The sequence below is a fragment of the Platalea leucorodia genome, assembly GCF_965183815.1.
Source record: "Platalea leucorodia genome assembly, chromosome: 6".
Taxonomy (NCBI): domain Eukaryota; kingdom Metazoa; phylum Chordata; class Aves; order Pelecaniformes; family Threskiornithidae; genus Platalea; species Platalea leucorodia.
The window spans coordinates 67,243,439-67,266,138 of record NC_138828.1 but is presented as its reverse complement, the minus strand read 5'-3'; positions in this window follow the sequence as shown (position 1 = coordinate 67,266,138).

Sequence of the window (22,700 nt, the reverse complement as noted above, 5' to 3'; positions counted from 1 at the left end):
ATACCTTGCCTCCTTTACCAACTTCCACATCCCTTGCAATGCTGCAGCAAATACACCAGATGCCCAGCAGACCTTCCTTTGTCATCTTAGCAGTTCCTAGCATCATTCTCCCCTTTCCTCCACCCTTTTCTTAGTACTCAAACCAGCATCCAGCTCATCCTTCACAATCTCCAGCCATTTCTGTATTCCTTTGCATTTGTAATGTAGAACATAAGTGATCCTTAACTGCAGAGGGCTCTGAGGGCATCCTCAGCAGCATGCTATCTGTAAGCCTTGAGTTCTCAGTGAGGATTTGAATTTTGTTAATGTATAATTAGGCACTCCTTTATAGTCAAGACAGCAATGATTTCAGGTGATACTTGCTCCGATCTTTGATTAACTGAGATAGATGTATCACATAGTTTTGCTAACTGGCTTACTAAGCCTCTTTTTTGTTTTGTTTTGTTTTCAGATGTTTCTTCGGGGCTCTGCTAGTGCATGACATACGCTGTCCATGGTTTGACTGCTATGCCTTCTCCGTCTACTGCTAATTTAGTTTGTGATCTGTTTGTTGTATGTGTTCTTTTTCATATTCGTAGTGATTGTGTTACTAATGTTCCAGACCCTGGGGATGAAAGTCAATAACTAAAGTTACTAAAGTAGTCTTTAGAAAGAAAATTGGATTTTATTAGCTCAAGAAGAGTATGGAATTTGAGCCACACTGAGATAACGTCACACAGTAGGTCACACCCAAGGGCTGACATTATCTCTCAGGAACACACACTCCTGGAGTGTCTTATTAATTATATTTAATTGCATGAAAATTAATGATCTTTTTCAGTGACTACTGGGCTACTCTACAGCTGCAAGACAAACTATATTAACTTTGATTTTTATGTTTCTTGGTCTTTGAGCAGTTAGATGCTTTCACTATATCTTAATTCACTCTCTACTCTTCTAGTGTATAACTAATTTAATATTGTTTACCAGCACCATTGCTTTATGCTTTCAATAAGAATTTTTTTCTGATATTTTTATTGTATTTATCATCTGTGACTAAGACCGCAAATTTACCTCATTTACCTTAAAATTACCTGTGTTTCAAGAAAGGTTTAAAAGCCATTTTCCAATATAAATATCTAAGGGACGCAATCCAAAATTCTGTTAGTCTCCTGCTCGGGTTAGATTTAGACAATATCAAGACAGCCAAGATGTCTATAATCAAAAAGTGAAACAGGCTAATAATGTTGCTGGAAAACAAACTTCGAACTCATGTTTAATAGCTGTATAAAAAACCTAGTACCTCCCCAAAACTAAAGCACTAATATTAGAGAACATAGGCAACTGAAATGCCAGAAGTGAGAAACCCAAACAAGAATCTGTATTGCTGAAAGAGTTTCCTAGCCCGGGGACAGATATTTTGGTTTTCCATTTGACTTGACAGATCTTGGTCCCTTTTGGATATTTCTGTACTCTATATGATAAACTCATGTACTCCATATTCATAGACCTGTGATACTTACTAAACAAATTTAGCATTCAAGACATTTCTATTTTTGATAACCTTTTTGTTGAATATAGAGTGTGGCTGATTTTATGGAGTAACTGTAAAAAGCTGGAAGAAATGATGAATGAATCAAGAAAAACTTACACTGAAGGAATAAGGATGATGCTGTGCTATCACTGCTGAGTGTTATTCATTATACGCTATAAGCACTGCTGCAGATTATTTAGTGATGAACACTTACCAAGCTCAGTATATCTTAAGAGCCCAGAAGAATTAATTTGGGCCTTAAATAACCTTCTGTTAATTTTTAGCACATATCAGACATCTTTCCACTGACAATCAAGCTTTTACAAAAATACCCTTTTCTCAAGTCTTCCAAATATTTCCAACATCATAATGAACGCCACTTTTAAAATCAGTATCTCTTCATGGTAAACACAATGCTGAACACTTCGAAAATCCAATTCAGCCTACATACCTATAAAATTTATTCTTTGTAGTAACATGGTCTTAAAGTTCTGACTCATAAGAGCATCATTTTATTGAAAATATAAAAAGTAAAAAGTTTTAAATGAGTGTAGAAAAATGAATTTAAGACATTAACTGCTTATTCTTTGCTGTATAATATTTGGTATGCTTTTTAAAAACAGTTACAGGCTTGATACAGAAGAAGGAGAGAAAAGAACGTATTAAATAGAAAAAGTTGTAACAAAGTTCAGGCCACTTTTGAATTCATGTTGGTGATTACATGTACAGCTGTATTTGATGACATGTTTAACTTTTCCAGTTTGAAACGACATAACACTATCAAGAGCAAAAATTTGCATAAAACTTTCAGTTTATTACTCATTCACTTCAAAATGGCTGTTTAAAACCCATCTCTTCAGTTGTTTAAGAGGTGAGTTAATCAAGTACCTACATTAGGCAGACCTATTTGATAGCAGACAGCACTTTAATCTAGCAGACAAAGGCATAAAACAGTCAAATGGTTGGAAGCTGAATTTTGACAAAAATAAGTCTGGCACGCTTTCTTAGGAATAAGAATAATTAACTACTGCAACAACTTAGTAAAAGATGTAGCAGATTCTCCACTGTAGGAGTCTTTAAATCAGTATAGAATATCTTTTTTAAAGAACTCATGTAGTCAAAACAATTGCTGACTAAATACAAGAATTTTGATGCTCTTTAGCCTATGTTACCTACAAAGTCAGACTAGATTATCATAATAGCCCCTCCTGGGCTTAGAATCTATTAATTCATGCATCTTGGCCTACTGCAGAGGGAAGTTTTATTAAATACAGCTTTTCTCTGTTAATTTTTAATATTTAATTAGAACTCCATCATTCCAGGCCACTGGATACTGGTGAACTGGCTAGTGATAAATCAGTTCCTGCTGACTAAATTAGCTGTGGCACACTCTTCTGGAAGTCAGTAAATTTACCATGGGTCAAAAATGTCTCATCAAAGACTCCTCTCACAGAACAGCAGCATGTCTAACTTCTTTGTGCAGGTCTAGAACAGATGGACTTTAATTCTTTTATGTCAGTACCTAACTGTAGCACCTAAATTATGTGTAAAAGGGTGTATTTCTGTAGTCAGTGGTGGAAGAGAGGATTTGAATGAACTTTGGTTTCTCTATTTCTATGGGCTTAGAGCAATTTTAGCTATGCTTCTTATTGGATATATGAATTAGGATTAAATAAAGACATGAAGACAAGCTACATCACTAGCTATGGGATGTGAATCGAGAAGAAAATAGAAAAAGTGCTCCATCAAACATTTTTTAAGTATATACAACTAGTCTTCCTTGTGCTTTTTCCTCTAACAAAATATAATCCGTAAAATGAGGGAGATGTTGCTTTCATATTCATTACACAATAGTCTTTTAGCTAAAATTATCATCAGGTCAAGCTGATGGCAAAGAAACATTCTTGTTCTTGATCTTTGTGAAATGTACACACTTAAAGGCAAATATGATGACCACATTTTCAAACTAGGACTTTCAGTAGGAACAAGAGATTCTCACAGTTTTATACAGTCATCTCCAAAGTTTTGGCTGACATTGCTATAGCTTTACTCTTGAAAAGCTTTACAACTGTCTATGTAAAAACATCAAAATACAACCTTGTGTGGCTCAAAAACAAATCTGAAAAAGTGATGCATAAAGAGGATCTTTGGGTCTTCCAGAAATAATGAGGAATGGAAACTGGACAGAACCTCTTGGTTCATCAAGAACTTTCTACTGCAGGTAAAAAAGTCATATACTGCATTCCAAAGACATGCCTCTTTAGTTTATTGCCAGTTTCTGTCCTTAACAGCTTGATTTTTTTCAGCCCTCCTGGCTGATACATTCTCTCTGGCTATATTTTTAGGAGCTCCTGTGCATGTGTTCTACCATAATTTTCTCTAAGCTGCTGAAGAAAGATTAAATGTTTTCCATTTTTACACAGAAAAACTCTCTTGAAGGTTATGAATCTCATGATCTTTTCCTCATCATGTCCAAGGATCTTTTCTAAACACTTGTCTACTGTCCTGCACAATTTGGCTTTTCTCGCAGAGCATTACCTTTCTGCGCAGCTACTGCTTGCATCTGCAGAGAAGGTGAGCTCTTCACCACAAAGAATATACCCATTTTCACATCCTAAATCTGAATTAATTATGTTCTGTCAGATTTCACAAGAGTCCCAGGTGAAGCTCTGCCACCTTAACTATTTTCCAGAAAGCTATGTTGTACTCTAGAGTTCATCTTTTTGAATGGAAGGCTTTAATTCTCCCTTCCTATTTTATCCCCAAACTCAGGAATAAGTGCACTGTATTTATTTTATCCCTTCCCTTTGATCAGTATGAGTCCCATGTTTCAGAGTTATCAAAGTACCATGTCACATATCAGTCCATAAGGAAGATATCTTACACATCACATGAGCTATGTGGCCTATAACAGAAGCATGAATCCTTTTTAATATGGACTATAAGAAAAGGCAATATTTGACTCATTTTCTTGGGAACACTTACAATTTTTAAAATTTGACAGTCCAGTATATATGATGTACCCAAGAATGATGATACTCAGATCCCATTCCTTGCAAAAGGCTGTAACTCCCCAGCCACGTGCTCTTTACCAGGCCCCTCTCTGGGATGTCTTGGATATGTCCTGGCTGCCATGATGTGATGGACAGTGCTGGAGTTAGTGAAATCTTTCCCATTGAGCAAAAAGAATTCTTCACTAAGTAATATAGATTTTTCTGATTGCCAAAACCTGTGATCAAATGACCTCCCTACCCTGAGTGTCTTGCAGAACAGAGCAGTGTTTTGAATGCTCTTATACCAAGTCAGGCATAAAACCTGGTCGAAGATGTTTTCTTTCCTCCTTTTTACTGTCATTATAAAATGGGAAAATTCTAAACATTATATTTCTGGTTTGCAATGGACACAAATAATTTGTTACATAATATGCCGGAGAGGGCACCTTCAGTCTAAGGTGCAAGATGTATTTTGAATTAATGTTGGAGCAAAGTACCCAACATTCCATCCTTAAGAAGAGATTAATTAGGCTAGTTATTTTTGAAAATTCGTCTGTTAAGTGAAAATGTACACAGACATTAAAAGAACTTTCAGGAAAATGTTTGCCTCATTACCGGACTTTTAGATTAAAAGATATAATTGAAAAAATATTTTTAGGTAATATGAAAGATAAATCTTAAAACCATTCTTCACAAATCATTTTCATGTGTTACTGATCCCATTGGTACATGATAGAAAGACCCCTTTATGAAGAAGTAACTCTTAGTAGAGATAGTATTTATAACTGGCTATTGACGACATACAGTGTTCTATAATGACAGTGCTAAAATTGGCTTTTACTTCCTTAAACCATCATTGTATTGAACCATGTAACCAGAAAATCACAATGCAGTGATCATTCTGTACGCTAATCCTTCTATGAGAGCTTAATGACTTGTCTGCTCATCTTGGAGATAATAAACTCCACAATGGAAGCAATAGCTGTCTTGGTGACTTTGCATAAATCATTATTTGTAAAAGTGAAAGAAAACCTATACACAGAAGGTAAGCAATGAGATTGTTCACCTTTTTGGTATTAACTCTGATAATTGGCTTTAAAGCATCTGTAATGCAGTGAATAAATAGATACAAAGCAAAAAATATAAATATTATCGCAAGGTATAATCAATGTTATCTCCTATGTAGTCAGTAAAATCATTTAATGTCTCAGAATAATTGATCTTTCATAAGCAAAACCATACTATGTGCTTGTAAATACCAGCATCTCGTTCAAGGACCTGAGATAATATAACACATGGAAGAAAGAAATGGAGTTTAACAGTTCAATAACTGAAAACTGAGATACTTGTTAAACTTTATTTTTACAGGAAAACATGAAAGATCTAAGCCTTTTTAAGTAGGAAACTTGAACGCTGTGGGTTATAAGTTTGTGATTTACAAACTGTCTGCAGAAAATAGTGCTTAGGATATCTCCCAGAGAAAATACATCTGTAATTAATTGAACAAATGCAGCAGAAAGAGCACCTACTCTGTTAGTAAGAAAGCACAGCCTGTAGAGAAAATTACTCTGGCATGTATGAGTTGTGAGTGCTTGAACACCCATTCAGCCTGAATTTGAACAGCAGAATAAATAAAATTATTCTCTAACTTTATTTCCAAACCCAAAAATGAGAAGAAGAGAGTGAAGGGCTCTAATTTTTTTCATGTGCTACTGGGTAATTTACTTTTGCATTCCTCTCATTGAATAGAGAGATCTCAATTTTGGTTCTGCGTACCTTTATTCTTTAAAAGGGGAGAAGGAGGTATCCACCAAACTGTGCACAGAGATAGTAATACATATGTGTGTTTAGACAGGGTCTTGCCTTAGCCTTTGCTTCCATCATGGTGTCTGTTATTCTCTTGTTGGAATTTATCTTAAATTAGAATACAAGCTCTTCAGAATGGGGGCTATATCTTTATTAGGGATTACACAGAGCTGAGGCTTTAACCAGAAGATGAAGAAACAGAAAAAATCAGACAGGAATAGAAAGAGCCAGGGCTGAAAGAATGGAAAATGGGCCCTTTTAGTACTCTACTGGTTAGTGCTTTAGATAACTAAACAGCAAATTTGATTTGTATTGGCATATTTACAACTCTTGCATCCTCTGGCAAAGATATCAAGATGTCAAAGAAGATAGGTGGAGGAAATATTAATACAACTCTAAATTATGCAATGAATTTACTTTGGATTCCTTTGTGAAACAGCCTCCCTTCCTAACCATCCCCACACATTCTTCTCTTGTGTAAAAGTAATTAGGAAATCATTTTTTCTCAGGCGCTGTAGGTGATTTGCTTCACTTCATATAAATGTACAACTTACAGGCTGCTCCTTGTTAATAGGTTGAGTAAAATTACTTTTTATTAGAAATGATGATTTAATCTTAAGCAGAATCACTTGACTGATGACGTAAAAATGATGCAGAGAAGCTCAGCTTCTGAAGGCAAAGCAGTTCCCTGGATGGCTGACTGCTTTAGCCTGTGTGGGAGGGCAGGTAGCCCTGGAGCAGGGTGAACCAGCTCAGGTGTGGCACTTCAGACAGGTAGATCATCTTACCCACATCTTTAAGCCACGACTCTGCTTTGAGCCACTAATGGACCATAAGCAAGCTACTCTTTTCAGCTGAAGCTTGCACAAGTAGTTTGGGTTTTCGTATGCTATACACAGCACACTAACACATCCTTATTCTGAGGAAAGTTAAATAAGCTCCAGAAAACAAAAATACCCTGTCTCCAAATGCATAGTGTGTATCCTGACATGAAGACCTGAAATTTTCGTTCTTTTGTAACTGCTGTGCATGAAGCACCATAGGTTTAGTGGCAGAACGGAAAAGCATTACTGATGGATATTATTAAAAGAGAGAAGATCTCATCTGAATTTTGAAATAATGAATAAACATTCTTTATTTTCCTCTCAATATATCTGCATAGTTCCAATTTATGTTAATATGCTTTAGACATAGACTGAACAAACTCCTTAGTGTACAAAGCACTTGCTCTTCTCTTCAGTAATGAGTTGTAATGCACTCTATGAGTATTTTTGGAGAACATGCTTAAAAAGGTACGTATCACACCGGACGTTCTGTATTTCCCCAGAGATTATTAAAGATTATTTTACACTGTGAGTAATGGTTAAAAGATGTTTGTTGCTTAACTAATTGCTGTGTGCAATGAATAATTTAAAGGTTGAATACTTCCTGTGGATACTCACGCCACACTTCTTCTGGCACCTATTTTAGTTTCATGTGTTTGTAATATCCAAAGGCAAAATTTATACCCAAAGAACTTAGTTTCCCAAAATGCCTTTGATTTATTTTCGTCATTTATATTGCCATAGCATTTGAAGTGAGCCAGGCTGTTGTCAAAGTGCTATGGAGGAAATATCCTCTCTATAAAATGCGCAATCAAAAGCAGCTGTCCTGCAAGCTGCTCTTCATGGGAGGACCTTTGTCCCTGAGTGGAGCTCTTTTGAAACACAACCCAGGAATAAGGAACCATCTCTGCGGGCCTTTTTTTTGTTTTACTTAAGAAGGCTGGGGAAGCAGGGAACATAAGAAAGATTTTATAATTCAGTGATCCTCTACAATTCATCACTACACTATGAAATGCAAGACAGATGATAAGTATCTTTAAATATTTGATAAATGAATAAAAATGCAACCACCTAATTCTAATTATTATAATTACCACAAAAAGCCTATATTTAAAAAGAAGTTATCTGTGGTGCAAAATGAAGCAACCAGACAATGCCAGACATGTAATCATCCATATGATCTTAATTCTGCTCACCTCTGCATTCACAGGGCTGAAAGAGGCAGTTCTCTGCATATGCTTTTGCATATCATAGCATGTATATAAGGCCTGCATCAAAGACACTTGGCAACCATAAATTTGGCATTTCTAACCCTTCTAGGGCTTGACTTCTATAAACAAATAACAGTCTTTTAACATTGGTTTTTCATTTAACTGGTAAAAGATTTTTTTAAATTTTCATTAGGTACAGTTACAATGTCTTCTCCACAGCTCCTTAACCATTGCAACATAGATTTGAAGTATGGGAGCTAGTATATTGGTATTAAGTCAATCAGCTGCCGATGGAAAGTGACTTCTAGCACAATGCTGTCAGATACAGTGAGTGATCAGAAAAAAAAAATCCTACCTAATTTTCCTGTGCATTCCACTCATTCCTAAGCATTTTAAGTACCACAATTGCTATTTTACCTACTGTTGTGTTGGTAACAGTCTGGGTCTAGACCTTTAAAATGTTCCCTGTCAAATAACACTTTTGCAAAATGCTAAATTTTCCCTTAAAAAACAAGTGATGAAAAAATGGAAATTGATACTTCGGCTAAACATGAACGGAATTTTATGAGATGAAGAAAAGGCAATCCATAGCTCAAGAACTTTTTTATAGTTGTATTTCAAATACTTGCTACAAACAATACAGGTGATAGCTTTCTTAAGAAAGCTTCTTTTTCTTAGCAAAAATCTTTTACAATAAAAATGCTGAGAAATATAAATATGAGTTACTACTATCTTTCAAAGATACTGGACTTTGCAACCCAAGTAACATTTTTCTCAATATAGAGGTTTTGAGGTAACCTTAATAAGCAGTCACATAAGGATTTGTAAAAATGTAGGCAATTCACATGTTTCTTAGCTATCTGAAGATACTTAACCTTTAGTTTTGTGTTTTACAACATATTCACAGCATCCGTCTATTAACACATGAATTCTAGAAGCTTACTGATTTATACAATAATAGGAAAGCAGTTGGTTTTATTTTCAGCTGCAATCATAATTCGGGGCTTGCTCTAGCTGCTTTTCTCTAAGCCTTATTTTTTCCCAAAATACAAAGCGACATACTAAACTTCCTTTACAGATCCCTGTAACGGGGAACTGTAGGGGTGAGAATGCTCTATTTTCCTGATGCAGTTTTCAGTTTCCTATTTTTCAGTGCACATCATCCTCTCCTTACTCATAGCTGCACCAAGCAATCCTCACAGCACACTGCTGACAGGAAAAGACCACAGCCTCATTTCAGCTTCCATTTTTGGTTTTTTTTTTTTTTGTGTAAAATAAGATGATAAATATTTGTTTAGGAAAGTGCCTTGCCCTTTCACATAGCATTTTTTGTTCCCCTGGCAAATTTCAATTACTACAAGACCTCAAGTGGGAGCTACTCAAGATTTTCAAGTTAATATTTGAAAAAAAAGTTAATTCAGACTGACCATTGGTAACAAAATGCTGTTCCACCACTGCACTGCAAGTAATTCAGGGACACGTTGTAGTCAGTAGTGTGCAGAGCAACCAGTGTTTAATAGATTCAGCAACCATCTCTAGGAATGACGTCGTCATCTGCATTTACCTGCATTAGTTTCTATACTAGCAATTCCTCAAAACATTACTGTGCAGGATTAAGAAAATGTACGTAAGTAGAATGACTTATTTTCTTGGGCCTTATTAGATCAATTTCAGAAACAATTTTTGAAGTATTTAGTACTTAAACTTACTGAGGCTTGTTGTTTCCATGCTATAATCAAGTGTCTCTTTACAAGCTTCTGAGAGGCAAAACGCATTGCTGAAGCTGGACCAAAGTGGCCTGGGGGATAAGATGTTTTATGGCATTGTTGAGGGTACCTCAGCCAGGAAGGGAAAGTGATGGAGGCAGCTGAGGATATATTCATTCCCAGTGTAGGTAGTTACATTTTCAAGGACTTTAGGTTGCAGTGCCTGGCAATTATTCTCTAAAACTTTTACAAATTATAGTAAAGGATGTGTATGTTGTACCTTTTCCAAAAATAAGCTGAATAGAGGTCTTAAAATGTACGCTAGATGCCCTTTTCCACTCACCCCTACTAAAAAGGTTTACATTTAAGTTTCACGCATTCAATTCCACATCCTAAAATGCCAATATATGGCTCTGAAAACTTCAACTCGAACCAATTATTTCTGGTGTTTTGATCACTGAATTTAATTTTTTCCTAATGCCAAAGAATATCTACATATGATTATTCAGAAATCTAAAAGAAAGCATAAGTTACAGCAAGCCTGTATTAGGTCCACGTTTTCCAAGATGAGCTTAAAACATAAGATTAATGGCTGTACAAACCTGTTAAATTGTCCTTTGCATTTCTATGTAGATCCCATTATTCCTAGAAAATTTTTCAGGACATTTCAGTTTTTGTCAGAACTAACACAACCTCTCTTATCTACGAAGCTGGGGTTCCCAGCTGTTGGATAGAGGACGTGCTTTTCTTATTACTCTCATCTGGTACTAAATGATAAGAAGGACAACACCACTCCATTTTAAAATTAGCTGTTGCAAAGAAAAGCTCCTATTGTTACATGGGGTGCTGTCAGTTGTTAATATTAATCTCTAAGAATCTAATAACCTAATGAAATCATTTGCATCATGGTTTATTTTGTATGCTGTTTCTTGCAGTACATTGCCAGTAACATGAAGAAAGGGCTTATTTTTCATAATTTAAGCATCTTGTAGCATGGGAGTATTCAGCAGATGCGAATGAATTGCTTTAAACAATGAGAAATACAGCACCTCCTGCGAATGAATTGATTCAAACAATCAGAAATACAGCACTTCTTGAATGAATCAATTTGCAGAATACTGCAAAATTCTCAAGTGCTAGTATTTTTAATGATTCTCACATTGTTTGTATAGGAATGTCTAGAAGATGAAGCAAACTAATTCTCATGACATTCTTTTCTTTTTTTTATCACCCTTTAATAAATACTCAATATTTATTGTCAACCAAACTCTCAGATGATGAAAATCCAGTCCATCATCTTTAAGGCTGTTTTAGAAATGTGATGGTTTTGATAAACCCAGACACTCACAAAAATCTGTTGACTCTAATGCTGACTTGCTGACTCTACTCCTATCCTCACTCCTCTCCATAAGCAGTCCGCAGTCCCTGTAATCCAAACTTGCACCAAGGAAAGTGTGCCTGTTTGCTAATCAGATGTGGTTAGTGCACAGTTCTTCTACATTTGCATGGATGTATTCTACTCTCCAAATTACCATGGCACATATTACTGCTACAATCCAGCCACCCCAGCCTTTCATTTAAAGTCCTGCTACTTTAACTGTTTTAAAGTATTTTTAAATCACTCATTTAATCACAATAAAAATAACAGTATTGAAAAAAAAATTATGAGAAGCTATCAGACACTGAAATACCAGTTACTGATCAGATGTGGAAGTAAAATGACACGTTAAAAAACAATAGATTCTCAGATCCAGTAATTAAAAATATATTTCTGGAAAAAAATAGAAGTGGAAAGTGGGGTTCCAGGAGCCACCCTATGAAGCCTTTTGCAACTCTTAGCAATACTGGAATGTACAGACATAGAATCATAGAATCATAGAATCATAGGATCATAGAATAGTTTGGCTTGGAAGGGACCTTTAAGGGTCATCTAGTCCAGCCCCCCTCCAATGAGCAGGGACATCTTCAACTAGATCAGGTTGCTCAAAGCACCATCCAGCCTGACCTTGAATGTTTCCAGGGATGGGGCCTCTACCACCTCTCTGGGCAACCTGTTCCAGTGTTTTGCCACCCTCATTGTAAAAAATTTCTTCCTTATATCTAGTCTGAATCTACCCTCTTTTAGTTTAAAACCATTACCCCTTGTCCTATTGCAACAGGCCCTACTAAAAAGTCTGTCCTCATCTTTCTTATAAGCCCCCTTTAAGTCTTGAAAGGCCCCAATAAAGTCTCTCCAGAGCCTTCATTGTGTTTATTCCAGAAAGGCAGTTCCTGGATCCCCATATTTAGCAGTTAATGATGTCTAACTGAGAATCACTCAGTCATAGTTTTGCTTCTTCTTTTATATTCCAAGACCCTTAAAAATGTTATTGCTTCTTTCCATTGGATCTCACTGTTACTCAGTGGAAATCCAGCCTCTATCTGTACTCATCAACTAGTGAGTCACCACCAGTCACTTCAAGTACAGCTCTTTTGATTTTGAAAGAAATTAAGTCCTGTCTTAATCTTATCTGATGGAGTAAGTCCTATGTATAAGTCGTGTATTGCCAGAAAAAGGAGGATTCCATCTACCTCAAAATATATAGATAACTTAAGGATTTCTATATAAACGTATGTGTATATGTGTACATATACAATATGTAAGTAAATATGGTAAGATGGATGTGCATTTAAAACTTTTGAAAGCCTATATTTTCGTTTCTTACGAAGACATCTGGGTTTTAAATGTCTCCAAGGATGAAGAGTCTGGGCAACTTGTTCCAGTGTCTGACCACCATCACAGTAAAAAAGAGTTTTTATGTTTAAATAGGATTTCCTGTATTTCAGTTTGTGCCCATTTCCCCTTGACCCTATTCATAAATGTTGACAAGATGCCCCCGAGCCATCTCCTCTGAAAGCTGATCCATTCCAGCTCTTGCAGCCTCTCCCCATATATCAGATGCTCCAATCCCTTAGTCATCTCTGTTACCCTTCGCAGGACTAGCTCCAGTAAGCCCCTGTCTTTGTTGTAGTGGGGATCCCAGAATTCTTGCTAATGCTGAGCAGAGAACGATCACCTCCCTCAGCCTGCTGGCAATGCTCTGCCTAACGCAGCCCAGGAAGCTGTTGGCCACCTTTGCCGCAAGTGCATGTTGCTGGCTTAAGTTTCTGGAATTTTTTTCTATATCCATGAAAGAGCTTGCAAAAACTGGAACCTAAATGCTGTAATAAAGAGTTTATCAATAAAAACTATTCACTAACACCAACTACTATACAAAGACAGCTGGAGGATTTCAGGGCATATGTTTTTCTCTAGATAATGAGAAACTGTCCCATTGATTGAACTGACCCACTTGAACATTCATGCTCAGTAGTTCCACAGTCAGCATTCCTCATCCACGGTGAAATGTTTGGGTGATAGTGCACAGGCTCGGGTGCAAGTACTAGATTTCATGGACTATCTTCAGAAGCTCTGATTTCAAGGTTACCACACTGGCTCAGCTCTTCGGTTGGGTCTCAGATCTGCTCTCCTTGACATCAGGATCAGGTGCTATGCTTCTGTTGATGTTGATAGATAATTTGTAAATTGTGTTGTCAACACAACATTTAATCTGCTCCAAACAGCTCATAAACAAACCTTTGATTAATTCTTCCAGTCTGTGTCTTCTGGACAGGATTTACAGCGTTCTACTTGTTTGGATGAAAAATAGAGAGAGACAAGCTGTCACCACTGAGAAAAAGAGTATTTTTTTCCTTCACTTTGTAGCTTACGAGTCATTTTATCATGACTTTACTGTATGAAAATGGCAGAAGATTTAAATTTGTGACTGATGATGCAGAAGCTGTAAAACTTGATGGACTCAAGAGTGTTCATACCAAATTACCACAAGTTACACACATTTTAGGCTGAGAACATCCAGTTCACAATGCAATAGAAACTTGGAAGCATTATTCCATGATCAATGCATAGGATGATGTTAGCCAATGACATTTGAAAGAGCTGTTTATTTATAGCCTCAGCTGAACATTGCAACACAGCTGGAGGAAAAAAATGAGTAATTTCCAACGCAAATAATTCAGAAGGAGATCTGTTGGGGGTGGGGGCACTGAGTTTACTGTGTCCAGATACTTAATAGCATTAAAACAAAGAATCTGAAGGAGTAAGGCTTACTTTACTGACCTTGTCTTTTGTTATCACATTAAATTTAACTCACAGCTCAGAGGATCGCATTAGTTTGGCTTTGAAATATTTTTCACTTATGTGTGCCTTTGAATCAGCACACTACTACCTCTGTTGATTTAGTCCAGTCAAGATGTATGTATAGTTCTGAAGCACTGTTTACATAAGGTTGTTATATCACCCTCAAGCACAGCTACCATCCAACAACTTGGACTTGAAAATTAGAAACTGAATGCCACTAGAATAAAATTCAATTCCTATCAAAATGATTATGATACAACATATACAAGCAGTTTGTGGATGATATGAAAAGATTAAAGCAAATAGCTATCTATTAATTTCAGGAGTATCAGAAATGTAAATAAGAACCTGACACACCAATTCCTTTTTGGATGCCAACTAGTTTCTGCCATCCAGCTCTGTCTTGGATAAAATACATTTTTGCAATCTGCATTTCTGAGTTTGCATATTTGCAGCTTTAAAGACAACTTTGCTCTGCTTTTTTCTTTTTCTTTATTTTTTATACTGCACCTTCTGGGTTTAAAAAAAACCACCAAACCAACAAAACTTTTTTTTGTAATTTCTTATTTTGGCACATGCATTAAAGTTCATAACATAAAAGTGAAAAGTCTGTTCCTAAGGAAGGATAGCATTAGATTGATGTTTGTAGATAGTTTGTCTATAACACCCAGGGTAATACTAATCCAAATATAGAAAGTAATTACACTGACCTTGATATCTGTCATCATTATCTTGCTTATAGCACAAATGTTTTGCTAAGAATGTCATCAAAACCGTAGTTTTAGATCTATTTCCAGTAAGAAACTCCTTCTAATCATTGCTCTACAAATATTGTGGTTTTAAGCATACAAAAGTATCAGCGTATCTAATCGCCATAATTGTTCCAAGAGAGTATTAAGATAAACCTCCTTCATAGACTTCGTTCCAATGGCTTTCATGTACTTCTTGCAGTGTCAAAGCATTTCAAAACACTGTTTTGTAGAAGATTATCTTGTACCTGGGGAAAAAGAAAGGAGAAAAAAAAAATGATTTTAGGGAGTTAAAACACCTGAAGTGCACTTCATTCTTTCACAGGAAAAGATGTCAGAAATTGACAAAACACCCTAATGTTACCCAACTTGTAGGAAACATTTCTGGTATACAAGGTACATACCGGCAGCATGGCTAAATGTAACACTAGCCCCTGAGAAACAAGAGGCTCATACATCCACACAAAGAGGATAATACGCAGTGATTTTCAATCTTCGGAGAACAGCGGTGAACTATTGGGCTTATTTCATGATTGTAAAAGCCTCATAATCTATGATTGCTGCAAGCAGAAGTGATTTATTGGAGTACTCTCACATATATGAGATAAACCTATAACTTGCTGGCAGCTATTTTTTTTAAAGGCGGGTATTAAAGGAAAGGCCAACAGCTTGTTTACTTTGTAGCCTCAGAAAGCGATGATTTGAAGCTCCAAAATATCAGTTTTGATGAATAGTTGTGGTGAAATTATAACCGCTGTTGTACAATGAGATAAACTTTCACCTCCATGAGGAAAATATAGATTACAAAAACTGATTGTAAACAATCGATGCTTTATATTCTTCTTCCCTAACTGAGCAATTTTTGAATTTATGCCAGTCCAACAAATGCATTAATAATATTTAGCCACTAGGTATTTGTGAAAGAAATTGGAAATTGTTTTTAATTTGTTAGTCTGGCGAAGCGATAACACACTGATTCGAGAAGGAGGAAGAAGTGGTAGTATGTGTTTGCTGTTTTCATACGTAAATATAGAAACACACATACAAATGTGTGTCCTTTTACATATATACACACTCTCCCACACAAAGGAAGATAAGTATAGGGAATATAGAGAAGAAAGCCATCATCAGTTTCTAAAAGATAAGGAGGGAAAGCAACACAAAAGCGGGAGAGTCTCCACTGAGTTATGAAGCTCATTTTCTAAGTATCATAGTCATTTTAAACATTCCTTTTATACATGTTATATGATTTAAATTAGTCTTATTTTATGTTCTTATTGAGTTTTCTTCAGTTATCTCATCTGTAAAATACAGTGTAAACCACACAGCCTATTTGCTCTGTATAATCCATGGGATGAGGTCCGGAAGGGAAATTTATTAGAAAGAATGTAGTGAGCTGCATTTTAAAAGCTTTGTCCTATTCACCTGAGGTTGTTCACTTTGATTTCAAAATCAGTGAAAGGCTCACATGCTACAGGAATAAAAAGTGAGTAATAAAGAAAATAAAATCAGAAGAACTGCAGATAACTGCGTGAACATGACTCTCAGTTTTGCCAAACCTAAACAAAAGATGTGGTGTTACACTACACAGATGAGAGCCACAAAAATTCTTCATGCAGAAAATTTAAAATGCTTTGAGATACCTTCTTTTAGTGTAAATAATTCTATGGCGTCACATGCGTGTGTTCTTATTGCCAATTTAAATCCTCCCATTAAAAAGGGGGGATATTTTATAGTTGTGGAGTATAGGTAATCTGGGGACTGAAATTAAACAAGGCATATTTGAGAGCTAAGTCCCCAAAGATAGTGTCTTTGAAAGAAAGAGTGGTGAGTAGTGAAAAAAATAAAAATCCAAGCAAGAGCCCTAGATAAAGTTTATGTATTGGGATGTAGTACTTAAATGATCCTATATATGAGGCAGAAGAGTTATATACATGAAAAATTAATCTGCATTAAAGTAGGATGTGAGATGGCAACAAATTTTCTGTGCAGAAACAGTGTTCATGAGGTGTGAGTCAGGTTTTACCAGTGCCAAGGCTGGGCAAGTTTTGCTATCTTGTTAATAGGAAAAGGGGAAAAAAAATTCTTTCTCTCCCTTTCTGCTTCAAAAGTTTTGTACCTTACAGAGTATATGTCCATTTGATATAAGTTCGGTCACAATTCCTCTATAGACAAATATAACGCAGAATAGCTATTTATTCTTAGATGTTGTATTCCAAGCATATAGTGTCTGGAAGTGATTCAGCTTCCTGAACAGAGGTGCCTAGTACTATTTGACATATCCTGGGTTACCTGCAGTATCTTCGTGGAGCTGGCAGATATGACCCATGACTCATGGAAGAACTGCACCTTTCTGGACTGGAAGTTAGGAACCTTATTAAATATCACTGTGTGCCTATGTTTGCACAACTGGATTGTGCCCCTAATTCTGAATTAATTTAATTTAAAAGAATAAACATTTTATCAAGAGTGTTCAAGTTGACCTGGATTCACTATCCTTTTTTTAGTTAATTGGGGAAGGTCTTGGTGCTAACTCTTTTGATTGATTCAGTGGTTTCGACATTTACCAAGGAAATTTGAAAGCCCAATTGCCCTTGCTACATGACGGGCTTCAAATTCAGCTCTTACTTCTTAGAGGAGGACTTCTCAGCTGCAGACCATAAGATATTTGGAACAGGAGACTGTCCTGGTTTCAGCTGGGATAGAGTTAATTTTCTTCCTAGTAGCTGGTAGAGTGCTGTGGTTTGGATTTAGGATGAGAATAATGTTGATAACACACTGATGTTTTAGTTGTTGCTAAGTAGTGCTTACACTAATCAAGGACTTTTCAGCTTCCCAAGCTCTGCCCAGTGCACAAGAAGCTGGGAGGGGCCACAGCCAGGACAGCTGACCCAGACTGGCCAAAGGGATATTTCATACCGTATGACGTCGTGGTCAGTATATAAGCTGGGGGCACTTGGCTGGGGGGCAGCGATCACTGCTTGGGGACTGGCTGGTCATTGGGTGGTGAGCAATTGAATTGTTCATCACTTGTTTTGTATGTTCTTTTATCATTACTACTATTATTGTTATTATTGTTTTCTCATTCTCTGCTGTCCTCTTAAACTGTCTCTATCTCAACCCATGGGTTTTACTTTTTTTTTCTGATTCTTTCCCCCATCCCACCAGGGGGGAGGAGGGTGAGCGAGTGGCTGTGTGGTGCTTAGTCGCCGACTGGGATTAAACCACGACAGAGACTCACAAGGCTTCCTCATCTTCCGCACACAGAAACTTAAAGATTCAAAGTTGTATGTTGTGAGAGAGCAGAGAGAGGGTGGCTCAGGGCCCCAGGCTGAGGCGGGCAAGCAAGGTCCTTCCTGCAAGCGCAAAACCTGTGTCACTGCAAAATACAGAAATGGTCCCAGGAGCAAGATCCTTATCTGTAGAGCTTCAGCCTCTCTCAGCAGATCTGCTTCCCCTAGATATAGCTTTCCAACTGCTTCAACTCGTACAGTCACTATGTCCCAAGGAGGAGAAAGCAGAACAGGCAGAAGCAATTTTAAAAGGTGCTTTTACCACCTTTTTGTGAATCTTCTGATTAATATTTTGTGTCAGAAAAGTCTATTTCAGCAAAAATGCAACTTTTGCATGAATGTATTGGTTTCAGTCAAGCGTTCCTTGCAAAAGATTTCCTCAGACACAATTTCTGGTGTGAGCTAATGTGTCCTAGAATAGGCCATTACTTAGTAGAGACATAATTAACTCTTCATTTGTACTAATTGCAGGATGGATTGGAATCTCTGCATTAGTATATCCAGGAAAGTACCTTAACCACAAAGCTAGTAATTCTTCTGATATTGGCATTTTCATCTTCTTCCAGCTGGCGCTGTTCCACTTGATATGACTGATTGAGTTTTCGTTGTGAAGGAAGGACTGTCTCTAGGTTTGCGTGTATAACACTGGGACTGGGGCAAATTAAACTTCCTCTTCCAGATCAGGAGGACTGGAGAATTACCTGAAACTGAGATGTCCCATGTATGATCCAGTGGGTTATTGCAGGGCACCTTGGTCTTTGACATTTGGAAAGACGTATGAAACATCTGTTTTGTCTGAATGGAGAATTTGACTATTTTTTAATTCTCATTGATTTTTGGAGGACAAAAAATCTGGTACATCTCAAATTATTGGTGTAAATGAAAATTATTATCTTTCACACTTGTACTAAAACCTTCAGTTTACTCCACAAAAGAACTTACAGAGTTCTGCCTAAAACAAAATAGCAATAAGGAAACCAGAAAGTTAGAATCCTACATAATTTGATTAAAAGGTGAAAGCTAAACAATTTTAAATCATTGAAGGTCTACTTTGTACATAAACCAAAAGAAAGCAGCTCATTTTACTAATAGGTCTGATCAAGCAAAGCATTAAACAGAAAAAAAAGGTGAAAATTGAATGAAAAGTGGAGAGTGACTGAATTATGTTTTCTAAAGATGTCATCAATTTTATCTTCAGCCTGATTTGCTGTTTGATGTAATTTAAAGTTTTTTGTAACTTTGTTTCTTACTGTAAATTGCAGTGCTCTGTCATTTAATTTCAAAGCTTTTATGACTTCCAAATAAATTATTTTGAAATAATTTAAATTACAGGCAAGTTAAATTAAACATTTGTTAATTCTTTCTTGTTTTGTGCCCAAATGCTTTGGCTGGATTTTTATCAAAGAACAGGATCATATACTATGAATAGACAATCCCTCCTAGCCATCAACTGCCCTTTTTTTTGGTCAGGAACCAAAAATAAGATTAATTATGTAATCTTCTAAAGAGAGATTTCCAGTTACACTTTAAATGAAATGCTCCCCCTTAAAAGGATTTAACTCAGACTTAATGAGAAAGTTATTGTATGTTAATTAAATACACACTGATTACTATGAATATTTATCGAAGTGTAACAATAATTTGCATGAAGATAGATGTTGAACAACTGAATTTCAGTAAATATGTTTCTAATAATTATTTAACATTCACTAAATTATGCAACTAAATGATTTTTTGGCAAAGATATTGAGTATTTATTATATATTATAGGCCCAATTGTATCATTACCTACACAGGTGCAATCCCATTTAATTAAAGGGGAAGTTGTTGTCATGTAACTGAGGGCAAGATGCAATCATATATACCAATTGATTACTAAGCATATTTAATGACATTGAACAGCAGTTCTGAGATCTAAAGAAGCCATTCTATTCAATTCTTTCAAAAACTCATTGAAAACTAAGCTGAATGATCCAGCCAGAGTCTTTCCTTTCTAATACACCAGGCACCCTTCAACCAGTTCCAGTCTTAGAATCCTCACTCTCCGTGGAGTTTCTTGCCTGCTCACATTTGCATCCTGGTTTTTGAAGTTTTGGCAGCCAGTTTGGTTGTGCATGTATCCTAGCTGTACTGCAGCACCAAGCCCTGATAAAAAGTATAAGGGAAAATCACCCTAACTCATTTCTGTTCTACTGCTGCTCCTCTATGAAGGAGTCCCTGTGTCCAAAGTTAATCTATTTTACCTATGGAAATATTCAAAGCTTATTTTGGATATTACTAGTCTTCCCCCTTCTAGATGCAGTATAGATTAGTAAAAACATTATGTGTGGCATCTTTAGTTTCGCTTAGTCTAGCATTTGGTATCCTACTCAGCTGGAGGAGTTTTGAGACAATTTCTACAATTTCTTTAGGAGAAAGCAACGACCTTCAGGCTCCTGTCAGGACTGGCACTTTCTGTGCCTCTTGTTCCAAGCAGTCTAGTCAATAGTTCAGGAACTAAGCATAAAGAAAGATTAAGCATAAGAGACAACCTGTTTCTATAGGTTAGTGATGACAATATTCATTTGGGACTGGGGAGCATCCTGCCCTCAATCTATTTTTGAAATTCTCTTTGGTGTCCCTTAAATGCTTATTCAGTCCTTGAATCAATTATCAGAACACAGATTCTCCATCCTTAGGCTTGCTTGTAAACAACAGAGAGAGGAAATGTCACAGATTTTGTTCTAGGAATAGTTTAATTTAGAGCAATTTTGGAGCTTGCTGCATACCGCTAATACTAAAGTCTGGAAGAGAATCAAACAGGACAGAGAGAATAGAGCCTGCAGTTATGCCTTTTGCACTTATTTGTCAGTCCACTTCTATATTTACTTCTTATGCCATATCTTTTGAATCAGCACAATGTCACAAATTCTCTTCCTTACATGTGACAGTGAAGCATTGGAATGGGTATTGGGATTTGCATGCTCACTGCACATCCAGTGCACTTCAGCAAAAGGTGGGAAGGATACTGAAAGGGAAGACGTACTTCTAAAGGAAAAATCTGTCAGCCATGGTGCAATGGTCGTCCATCTCGTTCCTGTCTGTCTGTCAGTTCTACAAGATATGTGGAAATAGATTGTGTCTTTGAAATCTCAGGGTCTTTCTAAAGCTATTGGAACACAAAAGGTTCCTATCTTTAGCTGGAAAGTCCATCTGGAATTTTCTTCTCCATCCACTGCCAAATTCTTCAAATGACTTACTCTCTTAAGAGTAAGAAATTCAATACCATCATGCAATCTAATTTTAGTGTTTATATATCTCATGAAGTCGCCTTGCTTTCTGGCCCTATTCTTAGTCTAATTTTTAGAAAGCTAAAAATGGAAAATACAGGTGTAAGAAGTTTTCTTAGCACATCACTGAATTGTGGATATGTATAAGAATGACCCTGTTATTTAAAAAAGCTAATGGCATTATCAACTGGATGGAAAGGAAAATAGAATTATGAAAAGGGTTGCGTAAGAATACTACCTATGTTTAATAAGCCTTCTACAAGGTTAAGATTTAATTGCAATATCACCAATGTAGATGACAAATGCTGATATATCTGATATATACTTAATGTGGGTTTTTTGTAAGCAATCAAAATTAGAAATCCTGAAGTTCACCAAGTCTGAGTTAGGACTGCTTGGGAAAAATGGGTATCAAAGGCAAATAAGATAGAGCAAAAAAAGTATACTTAAAAGTATTTCTTTGGAGTTTCTTATTTTTTGTTACCAGCACTAGGGTACTTTATTCTTCTTGGTAGTAATAAAGGCATAAACAAAATCTTAAGTATAAACACAGATAACAAGCTGAAGTAGGCCTTGTCTCCCACTGTGCTTTGATGAAAGATTTTAATAATAAAGAATGGTAACCATAAGCTGCTGTCAGTGGCTAGCTGCTTTTAACTTTTTTAAATCAAATAGTGATAAAGCTAGCAAAAGTAAGTAGTTTTTCAGTTAGATACTACCTGATCTGGCAGTCAACAGCTTTCATCAGAGCTATGCAATGAATAGGAGGAAGGCACAAGAAACTAGAAGCTCTGTCAGACTCCTTGCTGTTACCACCTCGAGTGTATTTTCAAAACACCATATTCTAACTCCAGGCACCATTGACAGCCTCTCACTCTTCAGATTTTACACGAATCTTAGCACTTTTTTTGACACAAAGCAAAACCTTTCAAGCAAAACCCTTGATTGTTTGCTTCTTAACCCAGGAGCTGAAAGGTGTCATAGTTTCCAGCCAAGAGTTCCCAGAAGGGTTATTAGCTAATGTCCATCTCTATTATAACCTCTAGCACTCCAAATCCTGCAAGTGTGAAACCTCTTTCAAAGCAAGTGCATGCAGCCTCTCTAGTCCTCATAAGAATATCCCTATTATTGGTATACGCTAGAGTAAGATGTTTTC